General features: G+C 40.6%; 1 non-coding gene across 1 annotated transcript; it reads right to left on the bottom strand.

The window, feature by feature from the left end:
* Nucleotides 1–2,023: 2,023 nt before the first annotated feature.
* LOC133828180 (small nucleolar RNA R71) lies at nt 2,024–2,130 on the bottom strand. Its single transcript, XR_009890815.1, has one exon. It is a non-coding gene; the product is annotated as a small nucleolar RNA R71 (small nucleolar RNA).
* Nucleotides 2,131–6,281: the final 4,151 nt, after the last annotated feature.

Here is a 6,281-nt window from a genome sequence, read left to right as displayed (position 1 = left end):
AGAGTTATTTTTATGATTTTTGAACTTGTTTTTAGGTTGAAAAGAGTAATGAAAGTGTGTTAATTGTAAATTTGTTCAACTTTTACCTTTATGTTTTAAGTAGTGAGTCCATTTAAGAGTTTGTGAGTTGTTGTTAGTAATTATAAATATTTATGTAAATTTGTGTGTTTTTGTCATTCAGGAAAGGAACCTTCAAAGCGCCAAGGGAAATTAAAGGAATCAAAAGACAAAGGGGACAGAAAGGGAGCATTGCTGCTGGCAAGAAGAAATGGACCAAAGATGGATTGGGCTTTCTAATTGGGGTAAGGGAAAGTACCCAAAGAAGAGGGCAGCGGTAATACACCAGAAAAGAGTAGAGGACACAGTACAGAAAAAATCTTTCAGCAAGAAGAGTACAGTGAAAAAAAATAGAGAGATATATACAGAAAAAGGCATTACCTACAGGAGGAGAATCACGGCCAAGGAAGGAGGAGGACTCTAGAACCCGATTCTACTATTCTCTTTCTTCTATATTTCCTTTTCTGTAGTGTATACTCTTGATTCTATAATTTGTGAACTGAATATTTGTTATGGATGAACAATTTCTGTTTTGGATTGTAATTTTCAGTTTAGACATGAACTAATCACCTTGAGATTTGGGTGGCTATGAACCTTCTGTGATGAAGTATTAATGCAATGCATGAGTTTAGTAATTTGCCTTTGTTCATTCAAGTAAAATTAATGTTTAATGATTGTTGATTACTGGCCATAACTAACAATTAAACTAGCTAGATCTGATTTTGGAAAGAATCTATCTAGTGGAATCAACTTGAATGATGCAAGAGAAATGCCATGTTTAGGTAGTTCTTAGTAGTGAAATAGGAATATTTTGCTACCTTGTATAACCTGAGATTTGGTGAATAAATGCATGTTTTACAACCTGATTTAATATAGGAACGTGTTGAATTAAGTTGTGGAATTATATCAGTGGGTTTTGGAAAAAGCTTACTGGCTTATTGTGAAATCTGTTAACTCTGTGCATAATTACTGAACGATTGCTATAACAACTAGGCAGATTAACATAGGGGGAAATAGCCATCCAAATCTAATTGTTCACATAGATCTTCTCTGAGTTAATTTTTTCTGAGTTCTTCATTTTATTTTAGATTAAATTACGTATACCCATTTAATTTCAGATTCATACTCCAATCATGTTCTTAATTTTGTTATCTTATTTTTAAATTGTTCTTTAGTTGATTTTTGTAATTATTTAGTTTAAAATCCCTGTGGAGACGATACTCACTTATCACTGTATTACTTGTTGCCGACTGTGTACACTTGCACATTTTAATTGCTTAAATTTACGCAACAAGTTTTTGGCGTCGTTGCCGGGGATTGAAAATTAAAATTGTGTATTATCAACTATTTTGCAATTTATTTCTGTTTGTTTGGTTCTAATTCTGCTTGTTTGGGGCTGTGTGTTTTCAGGTTTAATCTAGTGCATGAACAAACAAGAAGACTTTGAACTTGCTCCTATTGACCCCGAGATCGAACGCACTTTCAGAAAAATGAGGAAGGCTCAAAAGGCTAACAGCCGAGGCACTATGGCTGAGCATGTTGATGAAGAGGGGGATGGCCAGCAAGTTACTAATCCCATTGTTTTGGCAGATGACAGAGCCAGAGCAATACGGGAATACGCTGCCCCATGTTTAATGAGCTAAATCTAGGCATTGTGAGGCCAGAAATACAAGCAGCTTAATTCGAGCTCAAGACAGTGATGTTTCAAATGCTCCAAACCGTGGGGCAGTTCAGCGGGATGCCAACGGAGGATCCTCATCTCCACCTCTGTTCATTCTTGGAGGTGAGCGATTCCTTTAAGCTTCAAGGAGTGAGTGAAGAAGCATTAAGGCTGAAGCTATTTCCGTTCTCTTTAAGGGACCGAGCTAGATCATGGCTCAACACCCTTCCTCCCGATTCAGTTACAAATTGGAATGACTTGGCTGAGAAATTTCTAAGAAAGTACTTCCCTCCCACGAGAAATGCAAAGTTTAGAAGTGAGATTATGTCGTTTCAGCAGCTGGAAGATGAGTCCACTAGTGACGCGTGGGAAAGATTCAAAGAGCTTTTAAGAAAATGTCCACACCACGGTATCCCACATTGTATACAAATGGAGACATTCTACAATGGTCTCAATGCAGCCTCTCGAATGGTCTTGGACGCTTCAGCCAATGGAGCCATTCTTTCCAAGTCTTACAACGAAGCATTTGAGATTTTGGAAAGGATTGCAAGTAATAACTATCAATGGTCAAACACTAGAGCTCCTACGAGTAGAAAGGTGGCGGGAGTTCTTGAAGTAGATGCATTAACGACTCTAACAGCTCAAATGGCCTCAATGACCAACATCTTGAAGAATATGAGTTTGGGAGGAAATATTCAGCCAGCCGCTGCCATTCAAAGTGCAGAAATTTCATGTGTTTATTGTGGAGACGGACATACTTTTGAGAATTGCCCATCAAATCCAGCATCGGTTTGCTATGTGGGTAATCAAAATTTCAACCGCAACAACAATCTGTATTCAAACTCTTACAATCCAGCGTGGAGGCAACATCCAAATCTGTCATGGGGGGGTCAAGGAGCAAGTTCAAGTGGAGCGCCAGCACAAGGGAAACAGTCATTTCCGCCAGGTTTTTCGCAACAGCCAAGGGCTCAGCAACCTCACCAATCTCAAGGCTCTCAATCTAGTTCTTTGAAGAGTTTAATGAGGGATTATATGGCAAAGAATGATGCTGTGATTCAGAGCCAAGCAGCATCTCTTTGTAATATGGAAATTCAGTTTGGGCAACTGGCTAATGATCTGAAAAATAGGCCACAAGGTTCTTTGCCTAGTGACACTGAGAATCCGAGGAGGGATGGTAAAGAACATTGCAAAGCAATTAATTTACGAAGTGGGAAAATTCTGGAAAATGATGATGAGAAAACAAAAGGCAGCAGGGAGCCCACTTCAATCCAAACTGAAGGGGAAACGAGTAAAAAATCAGCAAGTTCAGCTTCTGAAATTGGCCCAGTTGATACAGCATCGGGTCGGCATTCTGTTACAGAAAAGACTTTGCATAAGCCACCTCCACCATTTCCTCAGCGTTTTAGAAAACAGCAGCAAGATGGGCAATTCAGGAAGTTTCTGGATGTACTGAAACAGCTCCATATCAATATTCCCTTGGTGGAAGCCTTGGAGCAAATGCCCAACTACGTTAAGTTCTTGAAAGATATTTTGACGAAGAAAAGGAGGCTGGGTGAGTTCGAAACCGTTGCTCTCACAGAAGGTTGCAGTGCTATGTTGAAGAGTAAAATCCCTCCTAAATTAAAAGATCCAGGCAGTTTTACGATTCCATGTTCTATTGGTGGAAGAGATGTGGGACGAGCTTTATGCGATTTGGGCGCTAGTATTAATCTAATGCCTATGTCTATTTTCAAGAAGCTGGGCATTGGTGAAGCTCGGCCAACCACAGTTACGTTGCAGTTAGCAGATAGATCAATGGCTCATCCGGAAGGGAAGATTGAGGATGTACTAGTGCAGGTTGACAAATTTATATTCCCGGCCGACTTCATCATTCTTGACTATGAAGCGGATCGAGAAGTACCCATCATTTTGGGGAGGCCGTTCCTTGCCACAGGAAGGACGTTGATTGATGTGCAAAATGGTGAACTTACCATGAGGGTGAACGATCAACAAGTGACCTTTAGTGTTTTTAAAGCCATGAAGTTCCCGGATGAAATAGAAGAATGTTCTAGTTTGAGTGTACTTGAGACACTTGTGGCTGAGACCTTTAATAAAGAAATTTGCAAGGCTGATGTGGGGCTGAATATCTTTGAAGATGATGAAGAATATAGCAATGAAGAGGAATCTCAAGTTACTTGGGTAGAGTCAAGCAAACCAGCCAGGAAATTCAGCAAGCAGTTTGAGTCTTTAAATCTGTCGGAAGGGAATTTCAAGCCTCCAAAGCCGTCCATTCAAGAACCACCAAAGCTGGAGTTGAAACCGCTGCCCAGCCATTTAAAATATGCTTATTTGGGAGACAATGAAACGCTGCCAGTAATTATTTCTGCATATTTAGAAGCTAAAGCTGAAGGTTTACTGTTGGAATTGTTGAAGAAACACAAGCGGGCAATCGGCTGGACTATGGCAGATATAAAAGGTATTAGCCCGATGTTTTGTATGCATAAGATACTGCTGGAAGCTGGCTGTAATAATTCCATTGAGCAGCAAAGAAGGCTGAATCCCATTATGAAGGAAGTTGTTCGAAAAGAGGTGATTAAGTGGCTGGATTATGGCATTGTATATCCTATTTCAGACAGTTCTTGGGTTAGCCCAGTTCAGTGTGTGCCTAAAAAGGGAGGAGTTACAGTAGTGACTAATGACAACAATGAGTTGATTCCCACAAGAACGGTGACTGGTTGGCGAGTTTGCATGGATTATAGGAAGCTTAATAAAGCCACTCGGAAGGACCATTTCCTGCTGCCATTTATTGACCAAATGTTGGATCGGTTGGCTGGAAAAGAATTTTACTGTTTTCTTGACGGATATTCAGGTTATAACCAAATTTCTATAGTGCCGGTAGACTTCACTTGTCCCTATGGCACCTTTGCTTTTAGGAGGATGCTGTTTGGCTTATGCAATTCCCCAGCCACCTTTCAAAGGTGTATGATGGCGATTTTCTCAGACATGGCAGAAAGTATACTTGAAATTTTTATGGATGACTTCTCAGTCTATGGGGAATCTTTTGACAATTGCTTGGCTAATTTGGAGCAGGTTTTATCGAGATGTGAGGAGACCAACTTGGTTCTCAACTGGGAGAAATGCCATTTTATGGTAAAGGAGGGCATCGTTTTGGGCCATAAAGTCTCTAATAAAGGCATTGAAGTAGACAAAGCAAAGCTGGAAGTAATTGAGAAATTGCCACCACCGACAACCGTAAAAGGCATTAGAAGTTTTTTGGGGCATGCGGGGTTCTATAGGCGGTTCATTAAAGATTTTTCGAAGATCTCAAAACCCTTTTGTTCATTGCTGGAACAAAACTGCCAGTTTGAGTTTACTAAAGACTGTCATGAAGCATTTTTGACTTTGAAGAAGGCATTAGTTACTGCTCCAGTCATTGTTGCTCCCGATTGGTCTTTGCCATTTGAACTAATGTGCGACGCTAGTGATTTTGCTATTGGGGCGGTACTTGGGCAGCGAAGAGAGAAGATTTTTCACTCTATTTATTATGCAAGCAAGACACTAATTGATGCTCAAATACATTACTCAACCACCGAGAAGGAGTTGCTGGCTGTGGTATTTGCTTTTGACAAATTCAGGTCTTATCTTGTGGGAACGAAGGTGATTGTTTACACCGACCATTCAGCAATCAAGTACCTCATTGCCAAGAAAGATGCCAAGCCAAGACTTATCTGTTGGATTCTTTTGCTGCAAGAATTTGACTTAGAAATTCGAGATCGAAAAGGTACTGAAAACCAAGTGGCTAATCATTTATCTCGGTTGGAAGCAAGTGGTGACAGTAAAGATGAAATGCAAATTCAAGAAACATTTCCTGATGAACAGCTGCTGGTTTTAACTCAAGAGACTGCTCCATGGTATGCTGATGTTGTTAATTATTTGGTGAGTGGAATACAGCCCCCAGAGTTTACTAAACAGCAGCTTAAAAAATTCTTCCATGAGGTGAGATTCTACTATTGGGATGAGCCTTACTTGTACAAGCAGTGTGCGGATCGAATGATGCAGCGTTGTGTGCCCGAAGAGGAAGTTGCAAGCATCCTAGAACACTGTCATTCTTCTCCCTATGGTGGACATTTTGGGGGACAAAGAACAGCTGCCAAAGTCTTTCAATCGGGCTACTATTGGCCCACCATTTTCAAGGATGCTCATGATTTTGCAAGAAGATGTGACCGCTGCCAAAGAGTTGGCAATATTTCAGCGAGGAATGAGATGCCGCTGAATTGCATTCTTGAGGTGGAACTCTTTGACGTTTGGGGAATCGATTTCATGGGGCCTTTTCCACCATCTTATGGAAATCTATACATTTTGTTGGCGGTGGATTACGTCTCGAAATGGGTTGAAGCAGTAGCAAGTCCCACAAATGACTCCAAGGTGGTTATGAAGTTTCTCCATAAGCAAGTGTTTACTCGGTTTGGAACCCCACGGGCTTTGATAAGCGATGAAGGTACCCACTTTGTGAACAAGATCCTAGCAGCCTTGTTGGCCAAATACAGTGTGAAACACAAGGTTGCTACTGCCTACCATCCTCAAA

Source organism: Humulus lupulus, chromosome 3, assembly GCF_963169125.1.
Source record: "Humulus lupulus chromosome 3, drHumLupu1.1, whole genome shotgun sequence".
Classification (NCBI taxonomy): Eukaryota; Viridiplantae; Streptophyta; class Magnoliopsida; order Rosales; family Cannabaceae; genus Humulus; species Humulus lupulus.
This window is presented reverse-complemented; position numbering and strand designations above follow the sequence as displayed.